Raw genomic sequence first — 23,611 nt, forward strand, 5'->3', positions numbered from 1 at the left:
TTTAGGGTTACAGGTGGGCCAAGGGTAAGGCTACGGTTAGGTTTAGGGGTAGGGATAGGTTTAGAGTTAGGGTGAGCTTTAGGTTTGGCGTAGGGTGAACTTTAAGATCGGGTGAGTGTTAGGGTTAGGGTTATGGCTAAGGTTTGGTTTAGTTTTCAGGTTAGTGTTAAGATTGTGTTTCGTGTTAGGGTTAAGTTTACGGGTTTTGTTTAGTTTTAGGGTTAGTTTATGGATTTTAGGTTAGGGTTAAGTTCAGTGTTACGGTTAGGCTTGGGGTGTCTGTTTGTGTTAGGCGTTGTGGTTGGGGTGAAGGTTAGGTTTAGGGTTAGGGGTGGGTAGGGTTAGGATTCTGGTTATGGTAAGGTGTTAGGGGTTAGAGTTTTAGTTTAGGGTTAGGGCTTGGGTGAGGGTACTTGTTAGTCGTTGTGGTTCTGGTCATGGTTAGGTTTGGTTTAGGGTTAGGGGTAGGTTTATGATTAGGTTTAGGGTTAGTGTTTAGGTTGGGGTGAGAGTTAGGGTTAAGGTTTGGGTTAGGCTTTGGTGTCAGGGGTTAGGGTTTGGGTTAGTGTTAGGGTTCTCATTAGGGCTTAGGGGTTCAGGTTAATATTAGGATTAGGGAGAGCATTAGGGTTAGGGTTTGGGGATACGGTTAGGGGTTAGGGTGAGGGTTATGGTTAGTTTTACAGTTAAGGTGAGGGATTAGGGTAAGTGTTATGTTTAGGGTTAGAGTTAGGATTAGGTGTAGGTCAGGGTTAGGTGTAGCGTAAGATTTCGGTTTAGGTTCAGGTTTCGAATTAGAGTTAGTGTTTATTTAGGATCAAGGTTAGAGTTAGGGTTTGGGTTAGGGTTAGGTCTACGGTTAGGATTAGGATTAGGTCTAGGCTTAGGTTGAGGGCTAATGTAAGGCTTAGATTTAGGGTGACAGGTGGAGCAGTGTTATGGTTAGAGTTTGGTTTAAGGTTAGGGTTTGGGTTAGGTTTAGGTTTAGGGTTAAGTTTAAGGTTAGGGTTGGATGAAGTTTAGGATGGGGTGAGGGTTATTCTTACGGTTAGGGCTAGAGTTTGATTTGGTGTTCAGGTTAGTGTTAAGGTTAGGTTTAGGGTTCGGGTAAGGTTTAGGAGGTACGTTTAGGGTTGTTGTTAGGTTTAGGTTCAGGGTTAGAGTGACATTTAGGTTCAGGGTGAGGGTTAAGATAAGGGTTAGCATTACGGTGAGGATTATACTTAGTGTTAGAGGTTAGGTTTAGGGTGTTAGGGTTAGGTTTATGGTTAGGGTAGGGTTAAGTTTAGGGTTAATGTCAGGGTTAGTGTTAGATTAGGGTTACTGTTTGTGTTAGAGTTAGGGATAAGTTTAGGGATTGCGTTATGTTTAGGCGTGGGGATACGTTTAGGGGTTAGGGTGAGGTTAAGGGTTAGGTTTAGAGTTAAGGTGAGGGTTTAGGGTAAGGGTTATGGTTAGGGTTAGAGTTAGAGTTAGGGTTAGGCTTAGGGTGAATTTTGAGTTAATAGTGAGGGTTAGGGTAAGGGTTAGTGTTAAGGTTAGAGTTAGGATTCAGATTAGTGTTAGGGTTAGTTTTAGGTTTCGGGTTAGGGTAGGGGCAAGGTTAGGGTTAAGGCTAGGATTACGCTCAAGGGTAGGGCTAGGTTAGGGTTAGGGCTCGGTTTAGGGTTAGAGTTAGTACTAGGGTTTAGTGTTAGGGTTAGGGTCAGCTCTCGAGTTATTGTTAGGGATAGGGTTAGGGTAGAGTTAAGATTAGGGTTAAGTGTAGGGTTTAGGGTAAAGTTTAGGTTTAGGTCAGGTTTAGGGTTAGGATTAGGGATAGGGTTAGATTTAGGGAAAGGGTTAGGGTTCGTGGGAGGGTTAGTGTTAGCTTTACAGTTAAGCTGATGATTTACGGTGTTACGGTTAGGGTCAGGGTTAGAGTTAGTGTTAGTTTAAGGTTTAGGGCTAGAGTGAGGGGATAGTTTAGGGTTAGGTTTAGTTTTAGGGTTAGGTTTAGGGTGAAGGTGAAGATTAGGGTTAGGGTAAATATTAGAGCTAGGTGTTTGGGGTATGGTTAGGATCAGGTTAGGGTTAGGTTTCGGGTTCGGATTAGGGTTAGGGTGAGAGTTGGGGGAGATTTAGTATTATGTTTAGTTTTAGGGTTAGGCTTGGGGTGACGTTTATGTCATGTGTGGGGTTTAGCGTTAGTGTTAGGGTTAGGGGTTTTGGGTTCAGTTTAGGGTCAGGGTAAGGGTTTGGGTTAGGTTTAGGGTTAGGGTTAGCGTTAGAGTTAGGTTTAGGGTTAGCTTTAGTTTTGGTTAGGGTTAGGATTGGAATGAAGTTAGGGTAGGTTTAGGGTTATGGGTAGGGTGAAATTTTGGTTGAAGATGAGGGTTCGGTTTAGGGTTAGGGTTAGAGTTATTGTTAGGGTTAGGTTTGAGTTTATGGTAGGATTAAAGTTAGGGTTAAGGTTAGGTTAGGGTTATGGTCAGGGTTAGGATTAGGTTTAGGTTGAGGGTTAGGATCAGAGTTATTGTAAGGGTTAGTTTTAGGGTTACAGGTGGGCCAAGGGTAAGGCTACGGTTAGGTTTAGGGGTAGGGATAGGTTTAGAGTTAGGGTGAGCTTTAGGTTTGGCGTAGGGTGAACTTTAAGATCGGGTGAGTGTTAGGGTTAGGGTTATGGCTAAGGTTTGGTTTAGTTTTCAGGTTAGTGTTAAGATTGTGTTTCGTGTTAGGGTTAAGTTTACGGGTTTTGTTTAGTTTTAGGGTTAGTTTATGGATTTTAGGTTAGGGTTAAGTTCAGTGTTACGGTTAGGCTTGGGGTGTCTGTTTGTGTTAGGCGTTGTGGTTGGGGTGAAGGTTAGGTTTAGGGTTAGGGGTGGGTAGGGTTAGGATTCTGGTTATGGTAAGGTGTTAGGGGTTAGAGTTTTAGTTTAGGGTTAGGGCTTGGGTGAGGGTACTTGTTAGTCGTTGTGGTTCTGGTCATGGTTAGGTTTGGTTTAGGGTTAGGGGTAGGTTTATGATTAGGTTTAGGGTTAGTGTTTAGGTTGGGGTGAGAGTTAGGGTTAAGGTTTGGGTTAGGCTTTGGTGTCAGGGGTTAGGGTTTGGGTTAGTGTTAGGGTTCTCATTAGGGCTTAGGGGTTCAGGTTAATATTAGGATTAGGGAGAGCATTAGGGTTAGGGTTTGGGGATACGGTTAGGGGTTAGGGTGAGGGTTATGGTTAGTTTTACAGTTAAGGTGAGGGATTAGGGTAAGTGTTATGTTTAGGGTTAGAGTTAGGATTAGGTGTAGGTCAGGGTTAGGTGTAGCGTAAGATTTCGGTTTAGGTTCAGGTTTCGAATTAGAGTTAGTGTTTATTTAGGATCAAGGTTAGAGTTAGGGTTTGGGTTAGGGTTAGGTCTACGGTTAGGATTAGGATTAGGTCTAGGCTTAGGTTGAGGGCTAATGTAAGGCTTAGATTTAGGGTGACAGGTGGAGCAGTGTTATGGTTAGAGTTTGGTTTAAGGTTAGGGTTTGGGTTAGGTTTAGGTTTAGGGTTAAGTTTAAGGTTAGGGTTGGATGAAGTTTAGGATGGGGTGAGGGTTATTCTTACGGTTAGGGCTAGAGTTTGATTTGGTGTTCAGGTTAGTGTTAAGGTTAGGTTTAGGGTTCGGGTAAGGTTTAGGAGGTACGTTTAGGGTTGTTGTTAGGTTTAGGTTCAGGGTTAGAGTGACATTTAGGTTCAGGGTGAGGGTTAAGATAAGGGTTAGCATTACGGTGAGGATTATACTTAGTGTTAGAGGTTAGGTTTAGGGTGTTAGGGTTAGGTTTATGGTTAGGGTAGGGTTAAGTTTAGGGTTAATGTCAGGGTTAGTGTTAGATTAGGGTTACTGTTTGTGTTAAGGTTAGGGATAAGTTTAGGGATTGCGTTATGTTTAGGCGTGGGGATACGTTTAGGGGTTAGGGTGAGGTTTAGGGTTAGGTTTAGAGTTAAGGTGAGGGTTTAGGGTAAGGGTTATGGTTAGGGTTAGAGTTAGAGTTAGGGTTAGGCTTAGGGTGAATTTTGAGTTAATAGTGAGGGTTAGGGTAAGGGTTAGGGTTAAGGTTAGAGTTAGGATTCAGATTAGTGTTAGGGTTAGTTTTAGGTTTCGGGTTAGGGTAGGGGCAAGGTTAGGGTTAAGGCTAGGATTACGCTCAAGGGTAGGGCTAGGTTAGGGTTAGGGCTCGGTTTAGGGTTAGAGTTAGTACTAGGGTTTAGTGTTAGGGTTAGGGTCAGCTCTCGAGTTATTGTTAGGGATAGGGTTAGGGTAGAGTTAAGATTAGGGTTAAGTGTAGGGTTTAGGGTAAAGTTTAGGTTTAGGTCAGGTTTAGGGTTAGGATTAGGGATAGGGTTAGATTTAGGGAAAGGGTTAGGGTTCGTGGGAGGGTTAGTGTTAGCTTTACAGTTAAGCTGATGATTTACGGTGTTACGGTTAGGGTCAGGGTTAGAGTTAGTGTTAGTTTAAGGTTTAGGGCTAGAGTGAGGGGATAGTTTAGGGTTAGGTTTAGTTTTAGGGTTAGGTTTAGGGTGAAGGTGAAGATTAGGGTTAGGGTAAATATTAGAGCTAGGTGTTTGGGGTATGGTTAGGATCAGGTTAGGGTTAGGTTTCGGGTTCGGATTAGGGTTAGGGTGAGAGTTGGGGGAGATTTAGTATTATGTTTAGTTTTAGGGTTAGGCTTGGGGTGACGTTTATGTTATGTGTGGGGTTTAGCGTTAGTGTTAGGGTTAGGGGTTTTGGGTTCAGTTTAGGGTCAGGGTAAGGGTTTGGGTTAGGGTTAGGGTTAGCGTTAGAGTTAGGTTTAGGGTTAGCTTTAGTTTTGGTTAGGGTTAGGATTGGAATGAAGTTAGGGTAGGTTTAGGGTTATGGGTAGGGTGAAATTTTGGTTGAAGATGAGGGTTCGGTTTAGGGTTAGGGTTAGAGTTATTGTTAGGGTTAGGTTTGAGTTTATGGTAGGATTAAAGTTAGGGTTAAGGTTAGGTTAGGGTTATGGTCAGGGTTAGGATTAGGTTTAGGTTGAGGGTTAGGATCAGAGTTATTGTAAGGGTTAGTTTTAGGGTTACAGGTGGGCCAAGGGTAAGGCTACGGTTAGGTTTAGGGGTAGGGATAGGTTTAGAGTTAGGGTGAGCTTTAGGTTTGGCGTAGGGTGAACTTTAAGATCGGGTGAGTGTTAGGGTTAGGGTTATGGCTAAGGTTTGGTTTAGTTTTCAGGTTAGTGTTAAGATTGTGTTTCGTGTTAGGGTTAAGTTTACGGGTTTTGTTTAGTTTTAGGGTTAGTTTATGGATTTTAGGTTAGGGTTAAGTTCAGTGTTACGGTTAGGCTTGGGGTGTCTGTTTGTGTTAGGCGTTGTGGTTGGGGTGAAGGTTAGGTTTAGGGTTAGGGGTGGGTAGGGTTAGGATTCTGGTTATGGTAAGGTGTTAGGGGTTAGAGTTTTAGTTTAGGGTTAGGGCTTGGGTGAGGGTACTTGTTAGTCGTTGTGGTTCTGGTCATGGTTAGGTTTGGTTTAGGGTTAGGGGTAGGTTTATGATTAGGTTTAGGGTTAGTGTTTAGGTTAGGGTGAGAGTTAGGGTTAAGGTTTAGGTTAGGCTTTGGTGTCAGGGGTTAGGGTTTGGGTTAGTGTTAGGGTTCTCATTAGGGCTTAGGGGTTCAGGTTAATATTAGGATTAGGGAGAGCATTAGGGTTAGGGTTTGGGGATACGGTTAGGGGTTAGGGTGAGGGTTATGTTTAGTTTTACAGTTAAGGTGAGGGATTAGGGTAAGTGTTATGTTTAGGGTTAGAGTTAGGATTAGGTGTAGGTCAGGGTTAGGTGTAGCGTAAGATTTCAGTTTAGGTTCAGGTTTCGAATTAGAGTTAGTGTTTATTTAGGATCAAGGTTAGAGTTAGGGTTTGGGTTAGGGTTAGGTCTACGGTTATGATTAGGATTAGGTCTAGGCTTAGGTTGAGGGCTAATGTAAGGCTTAGATTTAGGGTGACAGGTGGAGCAGTGTTATGGTTAGATTTTGGTTTAAGGTTAGGGTTTGGGTTAGGTTTAGGTTTAGGGTTAAGTTTAAGGTTAGGGTTGGATGAAGTTTAGGATGGGGTGAGGGTTATTCTTACGGTTAGGGCTAGAGTTTGATTTGGTGTTCAGGTTAGTGTTAAGGTTAGGTTTAGGGTTCGGGTAAGGTTTAGGAGGTACGTTTAGGGTTGTTGTTAGGTTTAGGTTCAGGGTTAGAGTGACATTTAGGTTCAGGGTGAGGGTTAAGATAAGGGTTAGCATTACGGTGAGGATTATACTTAGTGTTAGAGGTTAGGTTTAGGGTGTTAGGGTTAGGTTTATGGTTAGGGTAGGGTTAAGTTTAGGGTTAATGTCAGGGTTAGTGTTAGATTAGGGTTACTGTTTGTGTTAAGGTTAGGGATAAGTTTAGGGATTGCGTTATGTTTAGGCGTGGGGATACGTTTAGGGGTTAGGGTGAGGTTTAGGGTTAGGTTTAGAGTTAAGGTGAGGGTTTAGGGTAAGGGTTATGGTTAGGGTTAGAGTTAGAGTTAGGGTTAGGCTTAGGGTGAATTTTGAGTTAATAGTGAGGGTTAGGGTAAGGGTTAGGGTTAAGGTTAGAGTTAGGATTCAGATTAGTGTTAGGGTTAGTTTTAGGTTTCGGGTTAGGGTAGGGGCAAGGTTAGGGTTAAGGCTAGGATTACGCTCAAGGGTAGGGCTAGGTTAGGGTTAGGGCTCGGTTTAGGGTTAGAGTTAGTACTAGGGTTTAGTGTTAGGGTTAGGGTCAGCTCTCGAGTTATTGTTAGGGATAGGGTTAGGGTAGAGTTAAGATTAGGGTTAAGTGTAGGGTTTAGGGTAAAGTTTAGGTTTAGGTCAGGTTTAGGGTTAGGATTAGGGATAGGGTTAGATTTAGGGAAAGGGTTAGGGTTCGTGGGAGGGTTAGTGTTAGCTTTACAGTTAAGCTGATGATTTACGGTGTTACGGTTAGGGTCAGGGTTAGAGTTAGTGTTAGTTTAAGGTTTAGGGCTAGAGTGAGGGGATAGTTTAGGGTTAGGTTTAGTTTTAGGGTTAGGTTTAGGGTGAAGGTGAAGATTAGGGTTAGGGTAAATATTAGAGCTAGGTGTTTGGGGTATGGTTAGGATCAGGTTAGGGTTAGGTTTCGGGTTCGGATTAGGGTTAGGGTGAGAGTTGGGGGAGATTTAGTATTATGTTTAGTTTTAGGGTTAGGCTTGGGGTGACGTTTATGTTATGTGTGGGGTTTAGCGTTAGTGTTAGGGTTAGGGGTTTTGGGTTCAGTTTAGGGTCAGGGTAAGGGTTTGGGTTAGGTTTAGGGTTAGGGTTAGCGTTAGAGTTAGGTTTAGGGTTAGCTTTAGTTTTGGTTAGGGTTAGGATTGGAATGAAGTTAGGGTAGGTTTAGGGTTATGGGTAGGGTGAAATTTTGGTTGAAGATGAGGGTTCGGTTTAGGGTTAGGGTTAGAGTTATTGTTAGGGTTAGGTTTGAGTTTATGGTAGGATTAAAGTTAGGGTTAAGGTTAGGTTAGGGTTATGGTCAGGGTTAGGATTAGGTTTAGGTTGAGGGTTAGGATCAGAGTTATTGTAAGGGTTAGTTTTAGGGTTACAGGTGGGCCAAGGGTAAGGCTACGGTTAGGTTTAGGGGTAGGGATAGGTTTAGAGTTAGGGTGAGCTTTAGGTTTGGCGTAGGGTGAACTTTAAGATCGGGTGAGTGTTAGGGTTAGGGTTATGGCTAAGGTTTGGTTTAGTTTTCAGGTTAGTGTTAAGATTGTGTTTCGTGTTAGGGTTAAGTTTACGGGTTTTGTTTAGTTTTAGGGTTAGTTTATGGATTTTAGGTTAGGGTTAAGTTCAGTGTTACGGTTAGGCTTGGGGTGTCTGTTTGTGTTAGGCGTTGTGGTTGGGGTGAAGGTTAGGTTTAGGGTTAGGGGTGGGTAGGGTTAGGATTCTGGTTATGGTAAGGTGTTAGGGGTTAGAGTTTTAGTTTAGGGTTAGGGCTTGGGTGAGGGTACTTGTTAGTCGTTGTGGTTCTGGTCATGGTTAGGTTTGGTTTAGGGTTAGGGGTAGGTTTATGATTAGGTTTAGGGTTAGTGTTTAGGTTAGGGTGAGAGTTAGGGTTAAGGTTTAGGTTAGGCTTTGGTGTCAGGGGTTAGGGTTTGGGTTAGTGTTAGGGTTCTCATTAGGGCTTAGGGGTTCAGGTTAATATTAGGATTAGGGAGAGCATTAGGGTTAGGGTTTGGGGATACGGTTAGGGGTTAGGGTGAGGGTTATGGTTAGTTTTACAGTTAAGGTGAGGGATTAGGGTAAGTGTTATGTTTAGGGTTAGAGTTAGGATTAGGTGTAGGTCAGGGTTAGGTGTAGCGTAAGATTTCAGTTTAGGTTCAGGTTTCGAATTAGAGTTAGTGTTTATTTAGGATCAAGGTTAGAGTTAGGGTTTGGGTTAGGGTTAGGTCTACGGTTATGATTAGGATTAGGTCTAGGCTTAGGTTGAGGGCTAATGTAAGGCTTAGATTTAGGGTGACAGGTGGAGCAGTGTTATGGTTAGATTTTGGTTTAAGGTTAGGGTTTGGGTTAGGTTTAGGTTTAGGGTTAAGTTTAAGGTTAGGGTTGGATGAAGTTTAGGATGGGGTGAGGGTTATTCTTACGGTTAGGGCTAGAGTTTGATTTGGTGTTCAGGTTAGTGTTAAGGTTAGGTTTAGGGTTCGGGTAAGGTTTAGGAGGTACGTTTAGGGTTGTTGTTAGGTTTAGGTTCAGGGTTAGAGTGACATTTAGGTTCAGGGTGAGGGTTAAGATAAGGGTTAGCATTACGGTGAGGATTATACTTAGTGTTAGAGGTTAGGTTTAGGGTGTTAGGGTTAGGTTTATGGTTAGGGTAGGGTTAAGTTTAGGGTTAATGTCAGGGTTAGTGTTAGATTAGGGTTACTGTTTGTGTTAAGGTTAGGGATAAGTTTAGGGATTGCGTTATGTTTAGGCGTGGGGATACGTTTAGGGGTTAGGGTGAGGTTTAGGGTTAGGTTTAGAGTTAAGGTGAGGGTTTAGGGTAAGGGTTATGGTTAGGGTTAGAGTTAGAGTTAGGGTTAGGCTTAGGGTGAATTTTGAGTTAATAGTGAGGGTTAGGGTAAGGGTTAGGGTTAAGGTTAGAGTTAGGATTCAGATTAGTGTTAGGGTTAGTTTTAGGTTTAGGGTTAGGGTAGGGGCAAGGTTAGGGTTAAGGCTAGGATTACGCTCAAGGGTAGGGCTAGGTTAGGGTTAGGGCTCGGTTTAGGGTTAGAGTTAGTACTAGGGTTTAGTGTTAGGGTTAGGGTCAGCTCTCGAGTTATTGTTAGGGATAGGGTTAGGGTAGAGTTAAGATTAGGGTTAAGTGTAGGGTTTAGGGTAAAGTTTAGGTTTAGGTCAGGTTTAGGGTTAGGATTAGGGATAGGGTTAGATTTAGGGAAAGGGTTAGGGTTCGTGGGAGGGTTAGTGTTAGCTTTACAGTTAAGCTGATGATTTACGGTGTTACGGTTAGGGTCAGGGTTAGAGTTAGTGTTAGTTTAAGGTTTAGGGCTAGAGTGAGGGGATAGTTTAGGGTTAGGTTTAGTTTTAGGGTGAAGGTGAAGATTAGGGTTAGGGTAAATATTAGAGTTAGGTGTTTGGGGTATGGTTAGGATCAGGTTAGGGTTAGGTTTCGGGTTCGGATTAGGGTTAGGGTGAGAGTTGGGGGAGATTTAGTATTATGTTTAGTTTTAGGGTTAGGCTTGGGGTGACGTTTATGTTATGTGTGGGGTTTAGCGTTAGTGTTAGGGTTAGGGGTTTTGGGTTCAGTTTAGGGTCAGGGTAAGGGTTTGGGTTAGGTTTAGGGTTAGGGTTAGCGTTAGAGTTAGGTTTAGGGTTAGCTTTAGTTTTGGTTAGGGTTAGGATTGGAATGAAGTTAGGGTAGGTTTAGGGTTATGGGTAGGGTGAAATTTTGGTTGAAGATGAGGGTTCGGTTTAGGGTTAGGGTTAGAGTTATTGTTAGGGTTAGGTTTGAGTTTATGGTAGGATTAAAGTTAGGGTTAAGGTTAGGTTAGGGTTATGGTCAGGGTTAGGATTAGGTTTAGGTTGAGGGTTAGGATCAGAGTTATTGTAAGGGTTAGTTTTAGGGTTACAGGTGGGCCAAGGGTAAGGCTACGGTTAGGTTTAGGGGTAGGGATAGGTTTAGAGTTAGGGTGAGCTTTAGGTTTGGCGTAGGGTGAACTTTAAGATCGGGTGAGTGTTAGGGTTAGGGTTATGGCTAAGGTTTGGTTTAGTTTTCAGGTTAGTGTTAAGATTGTGTTTCGTGTTAGGGTTAAGTTTACGGGTTTTGTTTAGTTTTAGGGTTAGTTTATGGATTTTAGGTTAGGGTTAAGTTCAGTGTTACGGTTAGGCTTGGGGTGTCTGTTTGTGTTAGGCGTTGTGGTTGGGGTGAAGGTTAGGTTTAGGGTTAGGGGTGGGTAGGGTTAGGATTCTGGTTATGGTAAGGTGTTAGGGGTTAGAGTTTTAGTTTAGGGTTAGGGCTTGGGTGAGGGTACTTGTTAGTCGTTGTGGTTCTGGTCATGGTTAGGTTTGGTTTAGGGTTAGGGGTAGGTTTATGATTAGGTTTAGGGTTAGTGTTTAGGTTAGGGTGAGGGTTAGGGTTAAGGTTTGGGTTAGGCTTTGGTGTCAGGGGTTAGGGTTTGGGTTAGTGTTAGGGTTCTCATTAGGGCTTAGGGGTTCAGGTTAATATTAGGATTAGGGAGAGCATTAGGGTTAGGGTTTGGGGATACGGTTAGGGGTTAGGGTGAGGGTTATGGTTAGTTTTACAGTTAAGGTGAGGGATTAGGGTAAGTGTTATGTTTAGGGTTAGAGTTAGGATTAGGTGTAGGTCAGGGTTAGGTGTAGCGTAAGATTTCAGTTTAGGTTCAGGTTTCGAATTAGAGTTAGTGTTTATTTAGGATCAAGGTTAGAGTTAGGGTTTGGGTTAGGGTTAGGTCTACGGTTAGGATTAGGATTAGGTCTAGGCTTAGGTTGAGGGCTAATGTAAGGCTTAGATTTAGGGTGACAGGTGGAGCAGTGTTATGGTTAGATTTTGGTTTAAGGTTAGGGTTTGGGTTAGGTTTAGGTTTAGGGTTAAGTTTAAGGTTAGGGTTGGATGAAGTTTAGGATGGGGTGAGGGTTATTCTTACGGTTAGGGCTAGAGTTTGATTTGGTGTTCAGGTTAGTGTTAAGGTTAGGTTTAGGGTTCGGGTAAGGTTTAGGAGGTACGTTTAGGGTTGTTGTTAGGTTTAGGTTCAGGGTTAGAGTGACATTTAGGTTCAGGGTGAGGGTTAAGATAAGGGTTAGCATTACGGTGAGGATTATACTTAGTGTTAGAGGTTAGGTTTAGGGTGTTAGGGTTAGGTTTATGGTTAGGGTAGGGTTAAGTTTAGGGTTAATGTCAGGGTTAGTGTTAGATTAGGGTTACTGTTTGTGTTAGGGTTAGGGATAAGTTTAGGGATTGCGTTATGTTTAGGCGTGGGGATACGTTTAGGGGTTAGGGTGAGGTTTAGGGTTAGGTTTAGAGTTAAGGTGAGGGTTTAGGGTAAGGGTTATGGTTAGGGTTAGAGTTAGAGTTAGGGTTAGGCTTAGGGTGAATTTTGAGTTAATAGTGAGGGTTAGGGTAAGGGTTAGGGTTAAGGTTAGAGTTAGGATTCAGATTAGTGTTAGGGTTAGTTTTAGGTTTAGGGTTAGGGTAGGGGCAAGGTTAGGGTTAAGGCTAGGATTACGCTCAAGGGTAGGGCTAGGTTAGGGTTAGGGCTCGGTTTAGGGTTAGAGTTAGTACTAGGGTTTAGTGTTAGGGTTAGGGTCAGCTCTCGAGTTATTGTTAGGGACAGGGTTAGGGTAGAGTTAAGATTAGGGTTAAGTGTAGGGTTTAGGGTAAAGGTTAGGTTTAGGTCAGGTTTAGGGTTAGGATTAGGGATAGGGTTAGATTTAGGGAAAGGGTTAGGGTTCGTGGGAGGGTTAGTGTTAGCTTTACAGTTAAGTAGATGATTTACGGTGTTACGGTTAGGGTCAGGGTTAGAGTTAGTGATAGTTTAAGGTTTAGGGCTAGAGTGAGGGGATAGTTTAGGGTTAGGTTTAGTTTTAGGGTTAGGTTTAGGGTGAAGGTGAAGATTAGGGTTAGGGTAAATATTAGAGTTAGGTGTTTGGGGTATGGTTAGGATCAGGTTAGGGTTAGGTTTCGGGTTCGGATTAGGGTTAGGGTGAGAGTTGGGGGAGATTTAGTATTATGTTTAGTTTTCGGGTTAGGCTTGGGGTGACGTTTATGTTATGTGTGGGGTTTAGCGTTAGTGTTAGGGTTAGGGGTTTTGGGTTCAGTTTAGGGTCAGGGTAAGGGTTTGGGTTAGGTTTAGGGTTAGGGTTAGCGTTAGAGTTAGGTTTAGGGTTAGCTTTAGTTTTGGTTAGGGTTAGGATTGGAATGAAGTTAGGGTAGGTTTAGGGTTATGGGTAGGGTGAAATTTTGGTTGAAGATGAGGGTTCGGTTTAGGGTTAGGGTTAGAGTTATTGTTAGGGTTAGGTTTGAGTTTATGGTAGGATTAAAGTTAGGGTTAAGGTTAGGTTAGGGTTATGGTCAGGGTTAGGATTAGGTTTAGGTTGAGGGTTAGGATCAGAGTTATTGTAAGGGTTAGTTTTAGGGTTACAGGTGGGCCAAGGGTAAGGCTACGGTTAGGTTTAGGGGTAGGGATAGGTTTAGAGTTAGGGTGAGCTTTAGGTTTGGCGTAGGGTGAACTTTAAGATCGGGTGAGTGTTAGGGTTAGGGTTATGGCTAAGGTTTGGTTTAGTTTTCAGGTTAGTGTTAAGATTGTGTTTCGTGTTAGGGTTAAGTTTACGGGTTTTGTTTAGTTTTAGGGTTAGTTTATGGATTTTAGGTTAGGGTTAAGTTCAGTGTTACGGTTAGGCTTGGGGTGTCTGTTTGTGTTAGGCGTTGTGGTTGGGGTGAAGGTTAGGTTTAGGGTTAGGGGTGGGTAGGGTTAGGATTCTGGTTATGGTAAGGTGTTAGGGGTTAGAGTTTTAGTTTAGGGTTAGGGCTTGGGTGAGGGTACTTGTTAGTCGTTGTGGTTCTGGTCATGGTTAGGTTTGGTTTAGGGTTAGGGGTAGGTTTATGATTAGGTTTAGGGTTAGTGTTTAGGTTAGGGTGAGGGTTAGGGTTAAGGTTTGGGTTAGGCTTTGGTGTCAGGGGTTAGGGTTTGGGTTAGTGTTAGGGTTCTCATTAGGGCTTAGGGGTTCAGGTTAATATTAGGATTAGGGAGAGCATTAGGGTTAGGGTTTGGGGATACGGTTAGGGGTTAGGGTGAGGGTTATGGTTAGTTTTACAGTTAAGGTGAGGGATTAGGGTAAGTGTTATGTTTAGGGTTAGAGTTAGGATTAGGTGTAGGTCAGGGTTAGGTGTAGCGTAAGATTTCAGTTTAGGTTCAGGTTTCGAATTAGAGTTAGTGTTTATTTAGGATCAAGGTTAGAGTTAGGGTTTGGGTTAGGGTTAGGTCTACGGTTAGGATTAGGATTAGGTCTAGGCTTAGGTTGAGGGCTAATGTAAGGCTTAGATTTAGGGTGACAGGTGGAGCAGTGTTATGGTTAGAGTTTGGTTTAAGGTTAGGGTTTGGGTTAGGTTTAGGTTTAGGGTTAAGTTTAAGGTTAGGGTTGGATGAAGTTTAGGATGGGGTGAGGGTTATTCTTACGGTTAGGGCTAGAGTTTGATTTGGTGTTCAGGTTAGTGTTAAGGTTAGGTTTAGGGTTCGGGTAAGGTTTAGGAGGTACGTTTAGGGTTGTTGTTAGGTTTAGGTTCAGGGTTAGAGTGACATTTAGGTTCAGGGTGAGGGTTAAGATAAGGGTTAGCATTACGGTGAGGATTATACTTAGTGTTAGAGGTTAGGTTTAGGGTGTTAGGGTTAGGTTTATGGTTAGGGTAGGGTTAAGTTTAGGGTTAATGTCAGGGTTAGTGTTAGATTAGGGTTACTGTTTGTGTTAGGGTTAGGGATAAGTTTAGGGATTGCGTTATGTTTAGGCGTGGGGATACGTTTAGGGGTTAGGGTGAGGTTTAGGGTTAGGTTTAGAGTTAAGGTGAGGGTTTAGGGTAAGGGTTATGGTTAGGGTTAGAGTTAGAGTTAGCGTTAGGCTTAGGGTGAATTTTGAGTTAATAGTGAGGGTTAGGGTAAGGGTTAGGGTTAAGGTTAGAGTTAGGATTCAGATTAGTGTTAGGGTTAGTTTTAGGTTTAGGGTTAGGGTAGGGGCAAGGTTAGGGTTAAGGCTAGGATTACGCTCAAGGGTAGGGCTAGGTTAGGGTTAGGGCTCGGTTTAGGGTTAGAGTTAGTACTAGGGTTTAGTGTTAGGGTTAGGGTCAGCTCTCGAGTTATTGTTAGGGACAGGGTTAGGGTAGAGTTAAGATTAGGGTTAAGTGTAGGGTTTAGGGTAAAGGTTAGGTTTAGGTCAGGTTTAGGGTTAGGATTAGGGATAGGGTTAGATTTAGGGAAAGGGTTAGGGTTCGTGGGAGGGTTAGTGTTAGCTTTACAGTTAAGTAGATGATTTACGGTGTTACGGTTAGGGTCAGGGTTAGAGTTAGTGATAGTTTAAGGTTTAGGGCTAGAGTGAGGGGATAGTTTAGGGTTAGGTTTAGTTTTAGGGTTAGGTTTAGGGTGAAGGTGAAGATTAGGGTTAGGGTAAATATTAGAGTTAGGTGTTTGGGGTATGGTTAGGATCAGGTTAGGGTTAGGTTTCGGGTTCGGATTAGGGTTAGGGTGAGAGTTGGGGGAGATTTAGTATTATGTTTAGTTTTAGGGTTAGGCTTGGGGTGACGTTTATGTTATGTGTGGGGTTTAGCGTTAGTGTTAGGGTTAGGGGTTTTGGGTTCAGTTTAGGGTCAGGGTAAGGGTTTGGGTTAGGTTTAGGGTTAGGGTTAGCGTTAGAGTTAGGTTTAGGGTTAGCTTTAGTTTTGGTTAGGGTTAGGATTGGAATGAAGTTAGGGTAGGTTTAGGGTTATGGGTAGGGTGAAATTTTGGTTGAAGATGAGGGTTCGGTTTAGGGTTAGGGTTAGAGTTATTGTTAGGGTTAGGTTTGAGTTTATGGTAGGATTAAAGTTAGGGTTAAGGTTAGGTTAGGGTTATGGTCAGGGTTAGGATTAGGTTTAGGTTGAGGGTTAGGATCAGAGTTATTGTAAGGGTTAGTTTTAGGGTTACAGGTGGGCCAAGGGTAAGGCTACGGTTAGGTTTAGGGGTAGGGATAGGTTTAGAGTTAGGGTGAGCTTTAGGTTTGGCGTAGGGTGAACTTTAAGATCGGGTGAGTGTTAGGGTTAGGGTTATGGCTAAGGTTTGGTTTAGTTTTCAGGTTAGTGTTAAGATTGTGTTTCGTGTTAGGGTTAAGTTTACGGGTTTTGTTTAGTTTTAGGGTTAGTTTATGGATTTTAGGTTAGGGTTAAGTTCAGTGTTACGGTTAGGCTTGGGGTGTCTGTTTGTGTTAGGCGTTGTGGTTGGGGTGAAGGTTAGGTTTAGGGTTAGGGGTGGGTAGGGTTAGGATTCTGGTTATGGTAAGGTGTTAGGGGTTAGAGTTTTAGTTTAGGGTTAGGGCTTGGGTGAGGGTACTTGTTAGTCGTTGTGGTTCTGGTCATGGTTAGGTTTGGTTTAGGGTTAGGGGTAGGTTTATGATTAGGTTTAGGGTTAGTGTTTAGGTTAGGGTGAGGGTTAGGGTTAAGGTTTGGGTTAGGCTTTGGTGTCAGGGGTTAGGGTTTGGGTTAGTGTTAGGGTTCTCATTAGGGCTTAGGGGTTCAGGTTAATATTAGGATTAGGGAGAGCATTAGGGTTAGGGTTTGGGGATACGGTTAGGGGTTAGGGTGAGGGTTATGGTTAGTTTTACAGTTAAGGTGAGGGATTAGGGTAAGTGTTATGTTTAGGGTTAGAGTTAGGATTAGGTGTAGGTCAGGGTTAGGTGTAGCGTAAGATTTCAGTTTAGGTTCAGGTTTCGAATTAGAGTTAGTGTTTATTTAGGATCAAGGTTAGAGTTAGGGTTTGGGTTAGGGTTAGGTCTACGGTTAGGATTAGGATTAGGTCTAGGCTTAGGTTGAGGGCTAATGTAAGGCTTAGATTTAGGGTGACAGGTGGAGCAGTGTTATGGTTAGAGTTTGGTTTAAGGTTAGGGTTTGGGTTAGGTTTAGGTTTAGGGTTAAGTTTAAGGTTAGGGTTGGATGAAGTTTAGGATGGGGTGAGGGTTATTCTTACGGTTAGGGCTAGAGTTTGATTTGGTGTTCAGGTTAGTGTTAAGGTTAGGTTTAGGGTTCGGGTAAGGTTTAGGAGGTACGTTTAGGGTTGTTGTTAGGTTTAGGTTCAGGGTTAGAGTGACATTTAGGTTCAGGGTGAGGGTTAAGATAAGGGTTAGCATTACGGTGAGGATTATACTTAGTGTTAGAGGTTAGGTTTAGGGTGTTAGGGTTAGGTTTATGGTTAGGGTAGGGTTAAGTTTAGGGTTAATGTCAGGGTTAGTGTTAGATTAGGGTTACTGTTTGTGTTAAGGTTAGGGATAAGTTTAGGGATTGCGTTATGTTTAGGCGTGGGGATACTTTTAGGGGTTAGGGTGAGGTTTAGGGTTAGGTTTAGAGTTAAGGTGAGGGTTTAGGGTAAGGGTTATGGTTAGGGTTAGAGTTAGAGTTAGGGTTAGGCTTAGGGTGAATTTTGAGTTAATAGTGAGGGTTAGGGTAAGGGTTAGGGTTAAGGTTAGAGTTAGGATTCAGATTAGTGTTAGGGTTAGTTTTAGGTTTAGGGTTAGGGTAGGGGCAAGGTTAGGGTTAAGGCTAGGATTACGCTCATGGGTAGGGCTAGGTTAGGGTTAGGGCTCGGTTTAGGGTTAGAGTTAGTACTAGGGTTTAGTGTTAGGGTTAGGGTCAGCTCTCGAGTTATTGTTAGGGACAGGGTTAGGGTAGAGTTAAGATTAGGGTTAAGTGTAGGGTTTAGGGTAAAGTTTAGGTTTAGGTCAGGTTTAGGGTTAGGATTAGGGATAGGGTTAGATTTAGGGAAAGGGTTAGGGTTCGTGGGAGGGTTAGTGTTAGCTTTACAGTTAAGCTGATGATTTACGGTGTTACGGTTAGGGTCAGGGTTAGAGTTAGTGTTAGTTTAAGGTTTAGGGCTAGAGTGAGGGGATAGTTTAGGGTTAGGTTTAGTTTTAGGGTTAGGTTTAGGGTGAAGGTGAAGATTAGGGTTAGGGTAAATATTAGAGTTAGGTGTTTGGGGTATGGTTAGGATCAGGTTAGGGTTAGGTTTCGGGTTCGGATTAGGGTTAGGGTGAGAGTTGGGGGAGATTTAGTATTATGTTTAGTTTTAGGGTTAGGCTTGGGGTGACGTTTATGTTATGTGTGGGGTTTAGCGTTAGTGTTAGGGTTAGGGGTTTTGGGTTCAGTTTAGGGTCAGGGTAAGGGTTTGGGTTAGGTTTAGGGTTAGGGTTAGCGTTAGAGTTAGGTTTAGGGTTAGCTTTAGTTTTGGTTAGGGTTAGGATTGGAATGAAGTTAGGGTAGGTTTAGGGTTATGGGTAGGGTGAAATTTTGGTTGAAGATGAGGGTTCGGTTTAGGGTTAGGGTTAGAGTTATTGTTAGGGTTAGGTTTGAGTTTATGGTAGGATTAAAGTTAGGGTTAAGGTTAGGTTAGGGTTATGGTCAGGGTTAGGATTAGGTTTAGGTTGAGGGTTAGGATCAGAGTTATTGTAAGGGTTAGTTTTAGGGTTACAGGTGGGCCAAGGGTAAGGCTACGGTTAGGTTTAGGGGTAGGGATAGGTTTAGAGTTAGGGTGAGCTTTAGGTTTGGCGTAGGGTGAACTTTAAGATCGGGTGAGTGTTAGGGTTAGGGTTATGGCTAAGGTTTGGTTTAGTTTTCAGGTTAGTGTTAAGATTGTGTTTCGTGTTAGGGTTAAGTTTACGGGTTTTGTTTAGTTTTAGGGTTAGTTTATGGATTTTAGGTTAGGGTTAAGTTCAGTGTTACGGTTAGGCTTGGGGTGTCTGTTTGTGTTAGGCGTTGTGGTTGGGGTGAAGGTTAGGTTTAGGGTTAGGGGTGGGTAGGGTTAGGATTCTGGTTATGGTAAGGTGTTAGGGGTTAGAGTTTTAGTTTAGGGTTAGGGCTTGGGTGAGGGTACTTGTTAGTCGTTGTGGTTCTGGTCATGGTTAGGTTTGGTTTAGGGTTAGGGGTAGGTTTATGATTAGGTTTAGGGTTAGTGTTTAGGTTAGGGTGAGAGTTAGGGTTAAGGTTTGGGTTAGGCTTTGGTGTCAGGGGTTAGGGTTTGGGTTAGTGTTAGGGTTCTCATTAGGGCTTAGGGGTTCAGGTTCATATTAGGATTAGGGAGAGCATTAGGGTTAGGGTTTGGGGATACGGTTAGGGGTTAGGGTGAGGGTTATGGTTAGTTTTACAGTTAAGGTGAGGGATTAGGGTAAGTGTTATGTTTAGGGTTAGAGTTAGGATTAGGTGTAGGTCAGGGTTAGGTGTAGCGTAAGATTTCAGTTTAGGTTCAGGTTTCGAATTAGAGTTAGTGTTTATTTAGGATCAAGGTTAGAGTTAGGGTTTGGGTTAGGGTTAGGTCTACGGTTAGGATTAGGATTAGGTCTAGGCTTAGGTTGAGGGCTAATGTAAGGCTTAGATTTAGGGTGACAGGTGGAGCAGTGTTATGGTTAGAGTTTGGTTTAAGGTTAGGGTTTGGGTTAGGTTTAGGTTTAGGGTTAAGTTTAAGGTTAGGGTTGGATGAAGTTTAGGATGGGGTGAGGGTTATTCTTACGGTTAGGGCTAGAGTTTGATTTGGTGTTCAGGTTAGTGTTAAGGTTAGGTTTAGGGTTCGGGTAAGGTTTAGGAGGTACGTTTAGGGTTGTTGTTAGGTTTAGGTTCAGGGTTAGAGTGACATTTAGGTTCAGGGTGAGGGTTAAGATAAGGGTTAGCATTACGGTGAGGATTATACTTAGTGTTAGAGGTTAGGTTTAGGGTGTTAGGGTTAGGTTTATGGTTAGGGTAGGGTTAAGTTTAGGGTTAATGTCAGGGTTAGTGTTAGATTAGGGTTACTGTTTGTGTTAAGGTTAGGGATAAGTTTAGGGATTGCGTTATGTTTAGGCGTGGGGATACGTTTAGGGGTTAGGGTGAGGTTTAGGGTTAGGTTTAGAGTTAAGGTGAGGGTTTAGGGTAAGGGTTATGGTTAGGGTTAGAGTTAGAGTTAGGGTTAGGCTTAGGGTGAATTTTGAGTTAATAGTGAGGGTTAGGGTAAGGGTTAGGGTTAAGGTTAGAGTTAGGATTCAGATTAGTGTTAGGGTTAGTTTTAGGTTTAGGGTTAGGGTAGGGGCAAGGTTAGGGTTAAGGCTAGGATTACGCTCAAGGGTAGGGCTAGGTTAGGGTTAGGGCTCGGTTTAGGGTTAGAGTTAGTACTAGGGTTTAGTGTTAGGGTTAGGGTCAGCTCTCGAGTTATTGTTAGGGATAGGGTTAGGGTAGAGTTAAGATTAGGGTTAAGTGTAGGGTTTAGGGTAAAGTTTAGGTTTAGGTCAGGTTTAGGGTTAGGATTAGGGATAGGGTTAGATTTAGGGAAAGGGTTAGGGTTCGTGGGAGGGTTAGTGTTAGCTTTACAGTTAAGCTGATGATTTACGGTGTTACGGTTAGGGTCAGGGTTAGAGTTAGTGTTAGTTTAAGGTTTAGGGCTAGAGTGAGGGGATAGTTTAGGGTTAGGTTTAGTTTTAGGGTTAGGTTTAGGGTGAAGGTGAAGATTAGGGTTAGGGTAAATATTAGAGTTAGGTGTTTGGGGTATGGTTAGGATCAGGTTAGGGTTAGGTTTCGGGTTCGGATTAGGGTTAGGGTGAGAGTTGGGGGAGATTTAGTATTATGTTTAGTTTTAGGGTTAGGCTTGGGGTGACGTTTATGTTATGTGTGGGGTTTAGCGTTAGTGTTAGGGTTAGGGGTTTTGGGTTCAGTTTAGGGTCAGGGTAAGGGTTTGGGTTAGGTTTAGGGTTAGGGTTAGCGTTAGAGTTAGGTTTAGGGTTAGCTTTGGTTTTGGTTAGGGTTAGGATTGGAATGAAGTTAGGGTAGGTTTAGGGTTATGGGTAGGGTGAAATTTTGGTTGAAGATGAGGGTTCGGTTTAGGGTTAGGGTTAGAGTTATTGTTAGGGTTAGGTTTGAGTTTATGGTAGGATTAAAGTTAGGGTTAAGGTTAGGTTAGGGTTATGGTCAGGGTTAGGATTAGGTTTAGGTTGAGGGTTAGGATCAGAGTTATTGTAAGGGTTAGTTTTAGGGTTACAGGTGGGCCAAGGGTAAGGCTACGGTTAGGTTTAGGGGTAGGGATAGGTTTAGAGTTAGGGTGAGCTTTAGGTTTGGCGTAGGGTGAACTTTAAGATCGGGTGAGTGTTAGGGTTAGGGTTATGGCTAAGGTTTGGTTTAGTTTTCAGGTTAGTGTTAAGATTGTGTTTCGTGTTAGGGTTAAGTTTACGGGTTTTGTTTAGTTTTAGGGTTAGTTTATGGATTTTAGGTTAGGGTTAAGTTCAGTGTTACGGTTAGGCTTGGGGTGTCTGTTTGTGTTAGGCGTTGTGGTTGGGGTGAAGGTTAGGTTTAGGGTTAGGGGTGGGTAGGGTTAGGATTCTGGTTATGGTAAGGTGTTAGGGGTTAGAGTTTTAGTTTAGGGTTAGGGCTTGGGTGAGGGTACTTGTTAGTCGTTGTGGTTCTGGTCATGGTTAGGTTTGGTTTAGGGTTAGGGGTAGGTTTATGATTAGGTTTAGGGTTAGTGTTTAGGTTAGGGTGAGGGTTAGGGTTAAGGTTTGGGTTAGGCTTTGGTGTCAGGGGTTAGGGTTTGGGTTAGTGTTAGGGTTCTCATTAGGGCTTAGGGGTTCAGGTTCATATTAGGATTAGGGAGAGCATTAGGGTTAGGGTTTGGGGATACGGTTAGGGGTTAGGGTGAGGGTTATGGTTAGTTTTACAGTTAAGGTGAGGGATTAGGGTAAGTGTTATGTTTAGGGTTAGAGTTAGGATTAGGTGTAGGTCAGGGTTAGGTGTAGCGTAAGATTTCAGTTTAGGTTCAGGTTTCGAATTAGAGTTAGTGTTTATTTAGGATCAAGGTTAGAGTTAGGGTTTGGGTTAGGGTTAGGTCTACGGTTAGGATTAGGATTAGGTCTAGGCTTAGGTTGAGGGCTAATGTAAGGCTTAGATTTAGGGTGACAGGTGGAGCAGTGTTATGGTTAGAGTTTGGTTTAAGGTTAGGGTTTGGGTTAGGTTTAGGTTTAGGGTTAAGTTTAAGGTTAGGGTTGGATGAAGTTTAGGATGGGGTGAGGGTTATTCTTACGGTTAGGGCTAGAGTTTGATTTGGTGTTCAGGTTAGTGTTAAGGTTAGGTTTAGGGTTCGGGTAAGGTTTAGGAGGTACGTTTAGGGTTGTTGTTAGGTTTAGGTTCAGGGTTAGAGTGACATTTAGGTTCAGGGTGAGGGTTAAGATAAGGGTTAGCATTACGGTGAGGATTATACTTAGTGTTAGAGGTTAGGTTTAGGGTGTTAGGGTTAGGTTTATGGTTAGGGTAGGGTTAAGTTTAGGGTTAATGTCAGGGTTAGTGTTAGATTAGGGTTACTGTTTGTGTTAAGGTTAGGGATAAGTTTAGGGATTGCGTTATGTTTAGGCGTGGGGATACGTTTAGGGGTTAGGGTGAGGTTTAGGGTTAGGTTTAGAGTTAAGGTGAGGGTTTAGGGTAAGGGTTATGGTTAGGGTTAGAGTTAGAGTTAGGGTTAGGCTTAGGGTGAATTTTGAGTTAATAGTGAGGGTTAGGGTAAGGGTTAGGGTTAAGGTTAGAGTTAGGATTCAGATTAGTGTTAGGGTTAGTTTTAGGTTTAGGGTTAGGGTAGGGGCAAGGTTAGGGTTAAGGCTAGGATTACGCTCAAGGGTAGGGCTAGGTTAGGGTTAGGGCTCGGTTTAGGGTTAGAGTTAGTACTAGGGTTTAGTGTTAGGGTTAGGGTCAGCTCTCGAGTTATTGTTAGGGATAGGGTTAGGGTAGAGTTAAGATTAGGGTTAAGTGTAGGGTTTAGGGTAAAGTTTAGGTTTAGGTCAGGTTTAGGGTTAGGATTAGGGATAGGGTTAGATTTAGGGAAAGGGTTAGGGTTCGTGGGAGGGTTAGTGTTAGCTTTACAGTTAAGCTGATGATTTACGGTGTTACGGTTAGGGTCAGGGTTAGAGTTAGTGTTAGTTTAAGGTTTAGGGCTAGAGTGAGGGGATAGTTTAGGGTTAGGTTTAGTTTTAGGGTTAGGTTTAGGGTGAAGGTGAAGATTAGGGTTAGGGTAAATATTAGAGTTAGGTGTTTGGGGTATGGTTAGGATCAGGTTAGGGTTAGGTTTCGGGTTCGGATTAGGGTTAGGGTGAGAGTTGGGGGAGATTTAGTATTATGTTTAGTTTTAGGGTTAGGCTTGGGGTGACGTTTATGTTATGTGTGGGGTTTAGCGTTAGTGTTAGGGTTAGGGGTTTTGGGTTCAGTTTAGGGTCAGGGTAAGGGTTTGGGTTAGGTTTAGGGTTAGGGTTAGCGTTAGAGTTAGGTTTAGGGTTAGCTTTGGTTTTGGTTAGGGTTAGGATTGGAATGAAGTTAGGGTAGGTTTAGGGTTATGGGTAGGGTGAAATTTTGGTTGAAGATGAGGGTTCGGTTTAGGGTTAGGGTTAGAGTTATTGTTAGGGTTAGGTTTGAGTTTATGGTAGGATTAAAGTTAGGGTTAAGGTTAGGTTAGGGTTATGGTCAGGGTTAGGATTAGGTTTAGGTTGAGGGTTAGGATCAGAGTTATTGTAAGGGTTAGTTTTAGGGTTACAGGTGGGCCAAGGGTAAGGCTACGGTTAGGTTTAGGGGTAGGGATAGGTTTAGAGTTAGGGTGAGCTTTAGGTTTGGCGTAGGGTGAACTTTAAGATCGGGTGAGTGTTAGGGTTAGGGTTATGGCTAAGGTTTGGTTTAGTTTTCAGGTTAGTGTTAAGATTGTGTTTCGTGTTAGGGTTAAGTTTACGGGTTTTGTTTAGTTTTAGGGTTAGTTTATGGATTTTAGGTTAGGGTTAAGTTCAGTGTTACGGTTAGGCTTGGGGTGTCTGTTTGTGTTAGGCGTTGTGGTTGGGGTGAAGGTTAGGTTTAGGGTTAGGGGTGGGTAGGGTTAGGATTCTGGTTATGGTAAGGTGTTAGGGGTTAGAGTTTTAGTTTAGGGTTAGGGCTTGGGTGAGGGTACTTGTTAGTCGTTGTGGTTCTGGTCATGGTTAGGTTTGGTTTAGGGTTAGGGGTAGGTTTATGATTAGGTTTAGGGTTAGTGTTTAGGTTAGGGTGAGAGTTAGGGTTAAGGTTTGGGTTAGGCTTTGGTGTCAGGGGTTAGGGTTTGGGTTAGTGTTAGGGTTCTCATTAGGGCTTAGGGGTTCAGGTTAATATTAGGATTAGGGAGAGCATTAGGGTTAGGGTTTGGGGATACGGTTAGGGGTTAGGGTGAGGGTTATGGTTAGTTTTACAGTTAAGGTGAGGGATTAGGGTAAGTGTTATGTTTAGGGTTAGAGTTAGGATTAGGTGTAGGTCAGGGTTAGGTGTAGCGTAAGATTTCAGTTTAGGTTCAGGTTTCGAATTAGAGTTAGTGTTTATTTAGGATCAAGGTTAGAGTTAGGGTTTGGGTTAGGGTTAGGTCTACGGTTAGGATTA

The sequence above is a fragment of the Elephas maximus genome, chromosome 7 (genome assembly GCF_024166365.1).
Source record: "Elephas maximus indicus isolate mEleMax1 chromosome 7, mEleMax1 primary haplotype, whole genome shotgun sequence".
In the NCBI taxonomy this organism is placed as follows: Eukaryota; Metazoa; Chordata; class Mammalia; order Proboscidea; family Elephantidae; genus Elephas; species Elephas maximus.